The following is a 17040-nucleotide window of genomic DNA, read 5'->3' as shown; positions in this document are numbered from 1 at the left end:
CCTGCATGTACAGCAGCACCTGTGTGGTTCACAGGAAGATCCAAGTGCTCTTCCAATAGAGCTCCGTGGTGCTCCTGCTGCTGCTGCAGAGTTAATCAGTTCTTTCCCAGGAGCCCAGCTAACATCTGCAATAGAGGATAGGATGGCAGAGACACACACATGTTCATATGCACCATATTTATTTTCCTTTTTTAAGTGGGGTACACCAAACTCCAACTTGCTTCTGGGTGACTGGCATGAACATACGCCCCAGTGTCAGACTCAGGATACTGTTTAATGGACACCCCCATGTCCCAAGTAATTATTAGTGGAGAGAGTTAGGACACTGTTTGTGGTGTGCACCCACATATCCATAGTTAATAGTATTGGTCAGGCTAGATGGATCATGTAGGCAGATAGCAAAGCTTAAATTTATTTAAAAAAAAATAATAGTCCAAGAAGGAACATCTCATCTATTATAACTTGAAATTTGGCTAACGGTGTCACACTGGTACTGTAACTTCACTGCAGCAGCTTTTGTGCACAGGTCCTAATAGATACAAGGGTAGCATTAACCCTTGGTGCACAGTGCCCAATGGTGTGGTTTTTTTGTCACTGCCCACAGTGCAGCCCAGAGGTCCGAATGCAAGGGCAGCATTAACCCTTGGTGCAAAGTGCACATTGGTGTTTTTTGTCATTGCGTAAAGTGCAGCATTAACCCCTTATTGGTACACAATGGCGAATGTCAACATTACTATAATATTATTTTCTTTTGTACAACTTCTATGTTCAATAAAGTATAGTAGGTGTTGTGCAGCACTGCATTCATAAATATAAGCATTGTGACACTGCAATATGGAATGTCATTTGTGAAAAAAACAAAAAAGTTTTACATTTTTTGTACAATGTGTGTGTTTAATAAATGGTAATAAGTGCCTTGCCGCACTGCATTCATAAATATAAGCACAGTGTGAGTTGTCATTTGTGAAAGAAAAATAGCTGTTCATTTTTGTGTATAACTTGTGTGGTCAATAAAGCTCAGTACATGCCATGCCACTGTGTTACTAAATATAAGCACTGAGCCAATATGTATCACAATCAGTCAATAGAAGAGCAGGAGCAGCAACCAAGTACTAGTGCTGTGGCTGCTGCCAGTTATGAAAGTACTACAACATTTACTATAGGTGGATCAGGGGGTACAAAGTTTGGTAAAGGGCATCTGAAATCAATATTATTCACAATGTTAAAAAAGGGGAAGAGGTGTCACTGAGAAAACCGACAAATTAGTGCCCTAAAAAAAGAACACTTTGCGGTAAATTTACTAAGCTCCATGTTTGCCCAAATTTGCAAACACAGAAGTGTTTGCCCATTTTTTAAAACACAGAAATTCACCAAAGTCAAAACACAGGAGTTTTGGCTGAAACAGAAATTCAAAACACAGGTGGACAATCAAATACACCATAAAAAAAAGTCAGGTGTACTTTCCATACTAAACACAGAAACATAGTAACATAGTATTTGAGGTTGAATAGAGGCAAATTGCCCATCGTGTTCAACCTGTTTTAAGTTGTGATGATTCTACATACTTGCTAAATAATGTTTTATGACTAGTTAGCTACTATAACTCATGTTACCCCCGTATTAACCGCATTGATTTTAAGTATTATAACCTTGGATAGCTTTCTCATTCAGAAATGTATCCATTCCTTTTTTAAATCCAATTACAGAGTCCGCCATTACCACCTTACCTGGCAGGGAATTCCACATCCTGATTGCCCTAACAGTGAAGAACCTTTTCCTCTGTTGCGTTCGGAACTTTCTCTCCTCCAGTCGCAGCGAGTGCCCACGTGTCCTAAACTGTGTTCTTTTAATAAATAATTCCTCTGATAACTCTTTGTGATGTCCCTTTACATATTTGAAGATATTAATAATATCTCCTCTTAGGCACCTCTTTTCTAGTGTATACATATTCAGCCTAGTAAGTCTTTCCTTATAGTCCAGTCCTTCTAGGCCTTTAATCAATTTAGTAGCTCACCTTTGAACATTTTCGAGTTCACTGATGTCTTTTTTATACAATGGTGCCCAAAACTGAACACAATATTCCATGTGCGGACGTACCAATGCCTTATACAGCGGCATGATTACATCCGAGTCCCTTGTCTCAATTCCCCTTTTTATGCACGCTAGCACCTTACTTGCCTTCTTTACTGCATTTTGACATTGTGTACGGTTATTAAGCCTAATATCAATGAATACCCCCAAATCTTTTTCCAACTCTGTTTCCCCTAGGCGTTCCCCATTTAATATGTAGGATGCAAGTTTGTTTTTAGTCCCAAAATGCATAACTTTGCATTTGTCTGTATTGAACCTCATTTTCCATTTAGACGCCCAGAGTTCAAGTTTAGATAGATCATTCTGCAAGGACTCCACATCCAATTCTGAATTAATTACCTTACACAGTTTAGTATCATCTGCAAAGATTGACACTGTGCTTTCCAGGCCTATTTCTAGGTCATTGATAAATATGTTGAACAGTAGTGGTCCGAGTACGGACCCTTGTGGTATTCCGCTGACTACTGGGGACTAGGTTGAGGACTTCCCGTTGACCACTACTCGCTGTACCCTGCTATCCAACCAGCTGCTTATCCATGTGCAAATAGTTTTTCCTAGGCCAAGCTCCTTTAATTTGATCATCAGTCTCCTGTGAGGAACTGTATCGAAGGCTTTTGCAAAATCTAGGAAGACCACATCCACTGCTTTTCCTTGATCAAGATTATTGCTCACTTCCTTGTAGAAGCTAATTAAGTTAGTCTGACATGACCTGTCCCTCACAAACCCATGCTGGTTCTTGCTAATAATCCTAGCGGACTTTAGATACTCCTGTATGACGTCCCTTAGAATTCTTTCCAATATTTTCCCCACTATAGATGTTAAACTAACTTGTCTGTAGTTTCCCGGAAGATTTTTGGATCCCTTCTTAAATAATGGCACTACCTCAGCTATACCCCAATCCTTCGGTACCATGCCTGATCTAATTGAACTATTGAAAATCAAGTATAGGGGTCGTGCTAGTTGTGAACTAAGCTCCATAAGAACCCTCGGGTGAAGTCCATCAGGACCAGGTGATTTATTAATGTTAATTTTGCTTAGTCTCTCCCGGACTACTTCTTCGCTTAAACAAGTATCTAACCATGAATCATTATTGTCACAATTGTTGTGCTCTACTCCCACCATCATTGGGAATTTAACTAAAATCATGTTTGCAAACACGCCCATGAATTGTGCAAACTTAGACCAAAATACACTTTTTAAATAGTTGTCCTCCTCAGCATCTTGTTTACAGAAGCATGCACAGATCAGTGAGATCTGTGCAGTGTTTCTCTTTGTAAATGTCATCAAATAGTAAAGAAACAGAAAAAAACTTTATTAGTCCCTGAGGCCATAGCATTAACACCCTAACTAATAAGCACAGGCCACGGTTTTCTGGAGAAGTTGACACCCCACCAATAAAGGAGTACCCCCTCCAGGGCACCCAAGGTGAGGATTGAAGCCTGGGGCTATCCCCAGCACAACTGAGTTGATAGTCCATTCAGTGTATTTATTTTTGAAAATAATATTGCCTTTTACAGGAGTGACTCCCTGCATGCTTTGCTTGGAGAACCACAACAAGTACCAGCATGTGGAGCATTAAGGGCCCGCTGGTACCTATAATCCCACTGTAAAAGAAAAAAATTATAAAACACAGTACACAAACACCATGAGAGTGTGAGAGTAACTTTAATAAACACATTCTTATCTACAATTCCTGTAGATATTCGTTTCCACTGGTCCATGTAGGCATCTCCATTTACTGTAAAAAGAAAAACACATGCTCAACTATTCATGGGCCAATATTTACTAAAAAATCGAGTTTGTCCGATTTGTGTTTTTTTTTCAAAGTCCCAATTCGGGAATTCACTAAGCACAAATCTCGGCAGTGTCTGGTCTATTCGTAATGGATTTAACAGCAAAGTTCTGAAATACGAATGAATAGGCCATCGGTCAAACGTGGCTGTTATTTCATACAATACGGGTATTCACTATTCATTCGTATTTGGGTGTTAGTCTCTAAGTGCTCAAGTGCGGGTCTATTTTTTTGCGAATCGTTAAAAAAAGCAGCAAAAAAATAGACCTGCTTTTTCCAGTCGAGTTTGGATAACCATGCACGGATCAGTGAGATCTGTGCGTGGTTATCTATGGGAAAGGGTGTGTTTAGTGTAAAAACAGAAAAAAAATGCATGGGGTCCCCCCTCCTAAGCATAACCAGCCTCGGGCTCTTTGAGCCGGTCCTGGTTGACAAAATATGGGGGAAAAAATGACACGGGTTCCCCCATATTTCATCAACCAGCACCGGGCTCTGCGCCTGGTCTTGGTTCAAAAATACGGGGGACAAAAAGCATAGGGGTCCCCCGTATTTCTTAAACCAGCACCGGGCTCCACTAGCCAGGTACATAATGCCACAGCCAGGGGGACACTTTTATTGTGGTCCCGGCGGCCCTGGCATTACATACCCAATTAGTCACCCCTGGCCGGGGTACCCTGGAGGAGTGGTAACTCCTTAAATCAAGGGGTCCCCCCCTCCAGCCACCCAAGGGCCAGGGGTGAAGCCTGAGGCTGTCCCCCCCATCCAAGGACGGCGGATGGGCGCTGATAGACTTGTGTAAAAAATGAGAATATTGTTTTTAGTAGCAGTACTACAAGTCCCAGCAAGCCTCCCCGCAAGCTGGTATTTGGAGAACCACAAGTACCAGCATGCGGTGGAAAACCGGGCCCGCTGGTACCTGTGGTACTACTACTAAAAAAATACCCAACAAAAAACAGGACACACACACCGTGACAGTATAAGTTTATTACATACATGCACACCTCCAAACATACATACTTACCTATGTTCACACAAGGCTCGGTCCTCTTCTCCATGTAGAATCCTCGGGGTACCTGTGAAAAAAATTATACTCACATAATCCAGTGTTGCTTGTCTTCTTTGTATAATCCACGTACTTGGCAAAACGAAAAAACGGAAACCCGACCACGCACTGAAAGGGGTCCCATGTTTACACATGGGACCCCTTTCCCCGACTGCCAGGACCCCCCTGACTCCTGTCACAGAGGGCGTGGCACTCTCCTGATTGGCTGTGTGCTCCTGTAGTGTCTGTGAGGCTGCAAATGGCAGAGATACAATGTAGCGCCTATGCGCTCCATTGTATCCAATGGTGGGAACTGTTCAGCGGTGAGGTTACTTTTCGGTCAACCGCTGACCGCAAAGTTCCCACCATTGGAAACAATGGAGCGCATTTTTTGAACCAGGACCAGGTGCAGAGCCCGGTGCTGGTTGATGAAATGAAATGACCCCTGTCATTTTTCCCCCCATATTTTTTCAACCAGGACCGGCTCAAAGAGCCCGAGGCTGGTTGTGCTTAGGAGGGGGGACCCCACGCAATTTTTTTCTGATTTTTAAACACTTTAAACACCTTCTTAAGGTACACAATAAAGCACTGCACGGATCTCACAGATCTGGACGGGATTCCTTGTGTTTTGTCAGGCAGTGTTTTACTCATCACTCCCGTAAAACACTGCCTGACATTACGAATCACATCGACATCGGAAAATACGAATTTGGAAAAATCGGCAGCTTAGTGAATGATCGTATCAGAATTCAAAAAGTTGCAGTAAAATGCACCCGATACCATTCGAGTTCAAACACACTTAAAAACGGCAAAAACACGAATCTTTGTAAATATACCTCCAGGTGTAGATCTGGTCCTCTTTGTTCCAATTAGTCATCCAAGCAGTTAAAATGGCAAGACCTTCTCCATGTCAGACTCAAGGAAGTATATTTGTTCAAACATACACTTCCTCTATGAAAATGCCGGGATCCATGAGACTTCTGTCATTCTAAGAGCCACCAGCCAATTGGCGGCACCTCTGTAGGAGCACCAGCTGATTGACACTCTGGTCTATCACAGCCAATCAGAGGTTTGCCATTGACTTTAGTGATGGGAATCACTCCATTGAAGCCAATAGTGGGAAACAATACATTTTAGTCAATGATGGGAACCCACATGGGTGAGACATGATTCTTAGTAAATTTTCCCCCAAGGCTGAAGAACAAACTGTGTTCACAAATCCCTGAAGAGAGTATAGGGGGTATATTTACTAAGGTGCAGGTTTTTAGAAGTGGAGATGTTGCCCATAGCAACTAACCAGAATCTACTTAATTATGTATCACCTTCTTAAAGATAGAAGCTAGAATCTGATTGGATGCTATTGGCAACATGATCATTTTCACTTCTAAAAACCCATACTTTAGTTAAATGTACCCCTGAGGGTGTCCACATTAGCTACAAAATGTATGAGTACTCACACTGTACTTATAGAGAAGCCTCCTTCCACAATTTATGCACCATCTGCAAATGTGGGGATAAGCATTACAAGTAAAGATGGTGATGATGACATAATAGTAATTGAGGATGCTAGTGTGAAAGTGGAACAGGATGAGGGTGTTATTTGTGTACTACTGTATCTGATGCTAATGAGGATGAGTATGTTGATGATGTTGTTTGTGTAATTCAGTCAATCAGTGACAGCAGTTCTTGCCTATGATAAAAAGAAAGCCATTGGGATGCCTGGGCAAAAGACCAAAAATGCCATTATTTTTTACCCAAACTCTGATGTTTGTGAAGGCATCTGCTTCATTTGTGATGTCAAAGTTAGTAGATAGAGGGATGTTAACCACCTAGGCACCACCTCCTTCATGCTACTTCATTTGCTGCAAGTTAATGAAATGTATTTTACAAAATTCTAATAACTTGTAAGTAACACCCTCATCATTACCCTCCTCATAAGTGATCAGAGATAGTCCTTCCAAAATATAGTTTTGTGGGTGCCCAAACAAACCAAGCACTTAAACCACAACAGTGGCAGTCCCAGTCGCTGAAGTACATGGTTTGTTAAACTGTGCATTTCCGTTTTGATATCCAACATAAGGGTGGATGGGAGTTCCCAAGGACAATTCCATCTTGTACTACTTTTTTTTTATTCCTTTGGCCAATATTGGTGAAAACAATATTATGAGCTGCAAGGTGATCAAACATGATGGGAAATAATGGAAATTAATGTTATCAAGGTTAATAGTACTGTAAAACAACAATAGGCCTAAATTGCATGATTTAGCAGTGTTTAGCATTTTTTGAAAATGAATATAGATCCAAAACCAAAACACGTGAGGGCGTTTTTGGCTAAACCAAAACCCAATGAATTTTGTACCAAAATACTGGTTTCCATACCAGTTTTTGGGAGAATTTTTTGGATCAAGGAATAAAAAATGGAATTTAAAGGGGTAATTTTCAATTTCCTCCTAGATGATTTTTAAAACAGTTCTGCTTGAAGCTCAGTAATTTGTGGCAATGAAATATGTTTCAAATTGTAGCTTTATTATTTAGCTTGGGGGAGTCCTGAGTAGGGTCAGATTAGAATGCTGTTGATATTGTCAGTTGTTAAGATGCACTCTTATTATTTTGTGTTTTTTTAATAAAAATCTTAAATTTGTTGAAATATATCCCCTCATGGTCTCGATTCACTCCCCACGCTTTGGGCTTGGTGTCTTGCTCTGCTTCATTTTCCCACAAGGTTACTAAAGGTAATAGTGTGCGACATGGATAGCAAAAAAAAAAGTTGTAAAGGCATGAAAAATCCCTAAAATCATGTGTCAACCTTTTGACCCAGCCGACCTTTTGACTGTCGGACTTTTGACCTTGTTGGACCATATGCTGTTGACCTAATGGCTGTCTATCTTTTAACTGTCTATCAACCGCCTTCCAGTCCACTCATAGCCTCACATATTTTGTATTTTCTGTGACCATATCATACAGCTCACCAAGAAACTTTGCAGTGCAATGCAATGAAACTTTGCAATGCAATAGATAACACCTATCCATGTGTATCAGTTCCTACTTACCTATAGTTTGTAAGCTTGCAAGGAGGGCCTTCCTGCCTCTATGACTGTCTGTTATTACTCAGTCTTGTTTTTTCACTGGTGTTTGCAATTGTTTTGTTATATGTTCACTGTTTCCAATGGTAAAACACAACGGAATTTGCTGCGCTATATAAGAAATTGTTAATAAATAAATAATGAATATATGAATATGCTGATACCAGGATTCATTCTGTGTTATATATCAATCACTCTCATGCTCTGTGCACTGTGTATCATTTACTTGAATAATCTCTGTATTGTATATTGGTTACTAGGAGATTCTAAGTTTTGGGTGCGGTTAGGCAGATTCATTGTAATCAAAGTTTATTTCAACACCACCTACTTTTGCATTGGCTAATTCTATAATTAACCTGGTCTCAGCTATATGAGGTAATTTTAATATTTTTTTTGCTAGACTCCAGGTCTGGAGTAAGGCACCGTAGAAGTGTCTAAAAATGTAATTCATTTCTTCACATTTTTATCTCAAAGAACCCATGTGATCCCTAAGAATTAAAATATCAGCAGTAGGCCTACTGTGTGTTTATAAAAAACAAAAAAACCTGCCCCTATTAGTATACTATTTGCTGAGTTGCACAAGAAGATTGTCAAAGTGAACCTTATGAAGTTATTAAGTGGAGATATTAATAAGAAAGGGATTATATTTTATCAACTGGAATGATATAGTTCAATTTAATTGTCTAGATCATAATTCCTCTGAGGACAGCCTGGCCATCTGCCAATAAAAGAATGGGTAATCAGATCCGCTGAATTAGAAAAAGTAAAAAGGCAACCCATTCTGTGATCAGCATATTTTTTAAAATTTTGAGAACTACAGTAGATATTAGAAAATATCTATTGTTTATGCACCACATCATTACTAACATTTTACAAATAACCAAACAGCAGAATGATCGGACACCAATATGGGGTCAATACCTATATCGACAACTCCAACAGAGAGAATCAGAAATAAACAACACCTATAATTTATTCAAGCACAAGATTTATGTGGATTTATGTAGAGTGGGAATCTTTTGTATATTTTGGAGGTTAGTTGTTTAAGTCGCCAAATGTGTCAGATGTACTGTAGATACTCAAACATGTACTGAATTCCAACTGTATAGCTATGATGAGCATTAGACACACGAGATTTTCTAGCTAATGTGGAAGAGTACATCATATTAAAGTCACAAATATGAGAATCCGTTTTTTCATGTTGAAGCATTTTTTGTAATAGGGAGACATCAGCTGTGACTTTATTTAAATACATGAGGATTCCTATTCTCCTAAAAGGAGGAAATGGGGTAAGGAAACATAATGGAAAGAATGGACAAAGAAGGAGGACAAGGAGGGTAATGCACAATAATAATAATAATAATAATAATAATAATAATACTCACTTTTGTGAAGTGCATTTAGGAAAAGCACACATAAGCTGGGGTTAAAGTGGGGAGAATGGGGAGGAACTGAGTTCCGTCACCTGTAATGGTAGGTTGAACTCCTTCCACCTCTGCCATAGCCCTGCCCAGTATTTCCAACAGAAAATCCTGCCCCACCACCCACGTCAACAGATGATATTGGTGGCTGCAGCCACCTCCCCATTCCTCAGGTCCTGGAAGCTCCATGGTCCTCTGTCTGCAACCATCCTCCCTGGTAATCACACATGCTGTGTCTGTTGAACAGCATTCATCCCCTCCTCAAGTCCAAGCAGCATCCTTTTCTGGCACGGTGTATGTGATGTCATGCTGTCACCACCGCTGAAGTGAAGAGGAGCCATGAGAGGAGCAGGCTCTGTGCAGGCCGAACACAAGGTGAGAGGGGACTGGAGGGATGGATACAGAGGAAGCAAAGCTTGCCCTTCTGCTCCACAGGAGGTTTTGTCCTCCCTCAGCGCACCTTAGAACTCCTGCGTTATGGTTTAACAGGTGAACCACCCCATATAAGGTAGGGAGCTGCTGGATGGACACAGGCGTTGAGCTGATGGAGTGACAGAGATGTGTATAAGGGCACTGCTGTGGTCATTGTGTGTATAAGGGCACTACTGTGAGCATTATGTGTATAAGTGGCACTTCTCTGGGCATTATGTGTATAAGCAGCACTACTGTGGGCATTATGTGTAAGACACACTACTACTGTGGTCATTATGTATCAGGGACACTACTGAGTGATGAAATGTGAATAAGGGGCACTACTGTGTGTTGCAATGTGAATAAGGAGAACTACTATGTGGTATAATATGAAACAGGAGAACTATGTGCATTGTAATGTGAATAAGATTGTTCTACTGTGGCGTAATTTGAATTGGGGGTATTATTGTGTGACCACGCCCCTTCCTTGTGGAACCACACCCCTTTTTGCAACCGTGGGGGTGCTTAAACCCTAGCACTGGCTCCATCTAATGGCAGTGGTGGTAAGTGTTGGGGAAATGAGTTCCACCACCTCTCGAGGACCACTTTAAGCCCTAAATGTATGAAAGACTTCTTGTGATCATGTAAGCAAATGAGCATTAAGATCCTTTATTTTTAAGGCACCACAAAGTTTATGAATCACTCTACATGTTATATACTCACAATAACAGTAAAACATGACATGTAAGTGGCACAGTAGTGAGTCCACTCACTATCAAAATTGGAGATTTTATTTAAGATGCCCAATACCACTGGAATATCAGACATTATGGGTGGAATGTAATGACGCCTGTGATCGCTGGAGGTGCAAGACACTGGCCGAGTTCAGACATTTTTTTAAAAGGACAATCACTTAGAAGGCACACCAATGCCTTGTAAGTGATTGCCCTTTCAAAAAAAGTCAGAGATTGGCCGTCATCTCACACCTCCGGTAATCTCAAGCATCATTACATCCAGCCCAAGAAATGCAATCAGAGACTTGTGCAGGCCAATCAGACATAACTTATTATAACTTGCTCTATTTTCCAGATCATCAAGTTTGTTTCTGATTTAGTTTTGGCTAATTGAGAGACTAGGGGGTATATTTACTAAAGGTTGGTTTGGGCTTTTTTGTAGTTTTTCTCAGGGTTTTGGAAACAGACCATTTGCTAAAGTCAAAACCTACGAAAAATGATAATAAACTTGACTTTAGAACAATTCAGGACATTGTATGAACAATTTATTTTTTTAGGCTAGTCAGATGCTTGGCTGCATTGGGAGAGGGAATCAGCAGCCGAAAGAAAGAAGTAATAATGCCACTGTATAGGTCATTGGTACGGCCTCATCTAGAAAACTGTGTTCAATTCTGGAGGCCATGTCTTCAAAAGGATATTAATACATTAGAGACTGTACAAAGAAGGGCAAAGAAAATGGTGCATGGCCTACATCACAAAACATACCCAGAAAGACTAAAAAAAAATCTCAATATGTATAGTTTGGAGCAGGTAAGGGAAAGGGGGGGACATGATAAAAACTTTCAAGGTACCTCAAGGATTTTAACAAAGTCCAGGAGGGCAACATTCTCCAAATGAAGAGAAGCAATAGGACACAAGGACATGCACTGAGACTGGGGGGGCGGGGGCGGGGAGAGGGGAGTTCTGGGGAAATCTGAGGAAAAAATACTTCACAGAAAAAGGGTAGTGGACAAGTGGAATAGCCTCCCATAAGAGGTGGTAGAGGCTGAGACAGTAGAGCAATTTAAACATGCATGGGATAGACATAAGGATATCCTTACAAAGAAATAAGGGTCAAGTAAGGTTTGAGATAAAAATATGGTTTTAAAAAGGGGCAGATTCGATGGGCCAAGTGGTTCTTTTCTGCCGACACAGAATTATAATCTTGAAAACCATAGTGCCTGGTCCAGTATAGTGAATCTCTGAGTCCATATAATTTAAGGCATCTTTCCTACTGGCACAAGAAGAAGGAATGAACTCCCAGCCTTTAACATGATAGAAGAGGTCCAACATCAATGGAGGGACAGCGAATTGTGTGAGGGAGGCCAGAGAGAATGTTGAGTCGGGCAAATGTGTATGGTTGGCTAAGTAAGCCAGCAGACTGATGTAAAGTATTCATTATGGTATACATTTAATTTGCTGGCTGTTGGGATCCCCACAGTAAGGATACCCGACCGCCGGAATCCCGACAGCTGGCAATGCCAGCAGGCAGAATACTGTTGCAACAGGACTATTCGGCTGCCGGTAAATCATACTGAATCCTACAGTATGAGCCCTTCAGACCATCAGTTGTAGGGATACATAATCTGACCAGTGGTATTGTCATTTGTATAGAATGATCAGGCCCTATTCATTTGGGAGTTTCTCCCTTGGAGATTTTCAAGGGAGAAACTAACAAATGAATAGGGCCTCAGTTGGCAGAGAGGGACTCAGATATATTAGAGTGGGGAATAAATGTCCTGTATATACAACCTTCATATCAATTCAGGGGACATATGGTGATATAGATGGCAGGACCATAATAATTGTCACACATTTATTTTTCACCCCTGTAACACTAACCCATGCTGTATCTGCTCTTATCTCTCCAACTTTCTCACACTCTTCACTTTCCTCACTAGTGTGATTCCTTGGGATGGTTCTGTATGGGCTGTTTTTGGGGGTGTCTTATGCCTTAGAGACTTGAACCCTTAGATTGTTAGGGACTTGCCCAACTATGAGGCTACCGTGAAGTGGTGGGTAAGCCCGTCATTTTGTCCATTATTATGCGAAAAACCTCATATTGCAAAATGTATTGCAAAATGTATTATTATTTGAATTAGTAATGTTTGAATAATGCACTTGCACTTGTTCTCTTTGTGCTTTGTGTGTGGCACTACAGGTCTCAGCAAGGTAGTGCCTCTCATTACTAGCAGTTAGGGTGTGCAGTCTAGGGCACCTTCCCTACAGGACCATAAAATTTAGCAGGCAAAGGAGGCAAAAGATGGTATAATGCCTAACTTACAGCCACACCACCCATATTGTCCTTTTAATGATTAAATGCTCCCCGGCATCCACTGTTATTAGGTGATTAGAGCCTTTTTGTCCTACTGGACAAAATATTTATGATAAAATGGGATAACTTGCAAATAGGCAAGGCTACTAGATTGTAAGCTCCTCAGAGCAGGGCTCTCTTTCCTCTTGTTGTCAAAAGCCTCTTCTCGACACATTTCACTTACAGCCCTCTCCTACTCAGCGACCATCTTTACCGCTCTTTCTCCTGCTGGTAAAGGCTCATCACTATACATGGCCAACCAGTTCCTAGTAGTACGATGATCACTCACTCACTGCATCTAAGCTGTATTATGTTTTGAGAATTGTGGTGCTCTTTGTTACCTGTACTCTATTTTTGTTATTTATTTACTGTAATGTTAAGTTTTGTCTCCCTGTACTGTCCTTTGCACTGCAAAACACTTGTGTGTGCCTTATAATTAAAATGTAATAATAATAATAATTATATAATAATAATAATAATAATAATAGGCAGTCCTCTCAATCTGCAATAAGATAACAAAGACTGTATACTAACAAAGTACTGTAAACCAAAAAAGGAGCCAGCGGTTGTATGCACCAGGAAGGGTTTTTGTGTTATTTGTGTTTTGACTTCTAAGCACAAGGCGTTGCAACTAGAGATGAACGTATTCTAAACCTAACACTTACCCCCCCCCCCACCTGAACATCACTTTCCAAGCCCGAATTCGAGTCTGGCTCGGGACTTCCTGTCAGACTCGGAAACCAGAAAGAGGCAAAACGTCATCATCCCGCTGTCAGATTCTCGCAGGTTTTGGATTCCATATAAGGAGCCGCGCGTCGCCACCATTTTCACTCCAGTCCTGGGGAGTGTAGCGGGAGGACGTGTCTCTCTCCTCAGTGTCTGTCTGTGCGGTAAAGTGGTGTGGTGACCTGCTCTTATGTGTCATTACAGTGCTGTCTTGTGCTGCATCATTCCAGTGGTGGTGTCTTGTGCTGCATCAGTCCAGTCACAGTGGTGTGTCCTGTGCTGCCATAAGTCTAGTGCTGCAGTATAAGTCCAGTGCAGTGGTGCTGTGTTGTGCTGCATCAGTCCAGTGGTTGTGTCCTGTACTGCCATAAGTCCAGTGGTGGTGTCCTGTGCTGCCATAAGTCCAGTACTGCTGCTGTATAAGTCCAGTGCAGTGGTGCTGTGTTGTGCTGCATCAGTCCAGTGGTGGTGTCCTGTGCTGCCATAAGTCCAGTGGTGGTGTCCTGTGATGCCATAAGCCCAGTACTGCTGCTGCATAAGTCCAGTGCAGTGGTGGTGTCCTATGCTGCCATAAATCCAGTGGTGGTGTCCTGTGCTGCCATAAGTCCAGTGCTGCTGCCGCCAAATAAGTCCAATGGTAATGCTGTATAAGTCCAGTCCAGTGGTACTGCCGGATAAGTCCAGTGGTTCTGCCATATAAGTCAAGTCCAGTGGTACTGCCGTATAAGTCCAGTGATACTGCCGTTTAAGTCCAGTGGTGCAGCCATATAAGTTCAGGGGTACTGCCGTATAAGTCCAGTGGCCATGTCCTGTGCTGTATATTATTTACTCCAAATAAAGGGGTTATTAATATTTAATCCACAATTTTTTTTACAGGGTTTGCCCTGTGTGGTTTAGGGGTACGCTCTTCTGTGCCACGCATATTGTTATATACAGTAACTCCGTCCAAATAAAAGGGTTATTATTATCCAAATAATTTTTACAGGCTTTGTGTGTGTGTGGTTTAGGGGTACACTCTCCTGTGCCACCAATATTGTGCATGTATTACATCTGTGCAAATTCCAGCACATCCCATGTTTAGTCATCCAGCTACCTCATTGCACTTCTTTTTCTTCTTTGCATCATGTGCTGTTTGGGGCCTAGTTTTTTAAAGTGCCATCCTGTCTGACACTGCAGTGCCACTCCTAGATGGGCCAGGTGTTTGTCCCGCACCCTTGTGTCGCTTAGCTAAGTCATCCAGCTACCTTGGTGCAACCTTATGGCCTAAAAACAATTTTGTGAGGTGTGAGGTATTCAGAATACACTGGAAATAAGTGGAAATGAATGTTATTGAGGTTAATAATACCATAGGATCAAAATTACTCCCAAATTCTGTGATTTTATGTGTTTTTATTTAAAAAAAAATCATCCAGATCCAAAACCAAAATCAAAACCCGAAAGTGCCCTCCGCACATCTCTAGTTGCAACCAGAAGTTAGGGATTCCGAACAACTCTATTCTAAGTGCAGGGCAAAAAATGATAGGAATGGGATTTATTTTTATAATTCATTTTTTTTCTTAATCCACGTGCAAGTGGATACTTGTACCCAAGGGCATAGCTACCATAGGTGCAAAGAGCGCAGCTGCTATGGGGCCCAGAGCAATGAGGGGCCACCTTCCCTGTCCCTGTTACGTGTGTTATGTACAAGGTCGTAGCTACCACTGGCGTATTTATAATGGGTGCAGTGTGTGCGGTGCACACGGGCCCCTGAGTCCAGAGGGGGCCCACACCGCACACACTGCACCCATTTCTTCTATACTTACCTTTCTGGCATCCATCGGTGACTGTGTGTGGGCCCCCTCCTCTCCTGTAGCCGTCACCGCCGCTGTTAGTGCACTGAGTGCTAGAGACTCTGGCACAGTACCAGAGTCTACAGCGCACGTGCAGGACTCCAGAAAGATGGCGCGGCGGCCATTCTTCAGAGTCCTGCGCATGTGCTGTAGACTCTGAAACTGTGCCATAGTCTCAGCGTTGGCAGCGGTGGACAGTGGCGGTGATGGCTACACGAGAGGAGGGGGCCCACACGGAGTCTGCACATGGGTCACCTCCTCTCTAGAAATGCAGCTGGTAGCTACCATAAGTGCAGGGAGTGTAGCTGCTATGGGGCACAGAGCTAAGAGGGTCACCTTCCCTGTCTATGTTATGTGTGATATATAGACAAGGGTGTAGCTACCATAAGTGCAGGGAGTGTAGCTGCTATGAGGCACAGAGCTAAGAGGGTCACCTTCCCTGTCTCTGTTACGTGTGATATATAGACAAGGGTGTAGCTACCATAAGTGCAGGGAGTGTAGCTGCTATGAGGCACAGAGCTAAGAGGGTCACCTTCCCTGTCTCTGTTACGTGTGATATATAGACAAGGGTGTAGCTACCATAAGTGCAGGGAGTGTAGCTGCTATGGGGCACAGAGCTAAGAGGGTCACCTTCCCTGTCTCTGTTACGTGTGATATATAGACAGGGGTGTAGCTACCATAAGTGCAGGGAGTGTAGCTGCTATGAGGCACAGAGCTAAGAGGGGCCACCTTTCCTGTCAAACTTGCATGTGTTAAATACATTTTTCACAATTGGACCTACTCATTGTAATGTGGCATAAAATGAACTGAAGGACATTATAATGCCACATAATATAAACTGGGGCACTGTCATGTGGCACAATATGAAGTAAGAGCACTGTAATGAGACATAATATGAACTAAGGGCCCTGTATGTCATAATGAGAATTGGGAGGGGGGGGGGGGGATACAGTGTTGCATAATGTGCATTAGCAGCCCTACAATGTGACATAACGTGATCTATTGCACTACTATGGTTCATAAAACAAAACCCAGGGCACTACTATGAGGCATAACAATAAAGGAAGGCAGTACTCTGGTTCAGAAAATAAACTGGGGCACTATTATGGGGCATAAAATTAACAAATGCTGTGGAGAGGTGTCTCTCTAGAAGCATAGGTACAGGGGCCCTTCAAAATGTTGCTATGTGGCCAACAAAGTTCTGGCTACATCTCTGCTTGTACCTGCAATAATTTGTTAGTTCTTGGTGTTTATGCTGTATAAGCTGACCATGTATACCAAGATATGTTTTTCCTGTTAAGACCCTTGATCACAATGGTCAACCAAGTGTATAATAGCCTAACAGAAGCCCAGGGGGCTTATTTTTAATAGCCTGTGAGCTGACCACTCTGCAGAAATTCCATCGAGTCTGCCCTTATTTTTAAAGCAGATATCATTTAAAAGGCAAAACCAAATTTGTTTTGCCTTTTAAATGATTGCTGCTTTAAAAATATGGGCAGCCTCACCAGAATTTCTGCAGAGCAGGCAACTCACAGGCTAGTACATAAGCCCCCAGAAG

The sequence above is a fragment of the Pseudophryne corroboree genome, chromosome 2 (genome assembly GCF_028390025.1).
Source record: "Pseudophryne corroboree isolate aPseCor3 chromosome 2, aPseCor3.hap2, whole genome shotgun sequence".
Classification (NCBI taxonomy): Eukaryota; Metazoa; Chordata; class Amphibia; order Anura; family Myobatrachidae; genus Pseudophryne; species Pseudophryne corroboree.
The sequence above is the reverse complement of the archived record's forward strand: the minus strand, read 5'-3'. Positions refer to the sequence as shown.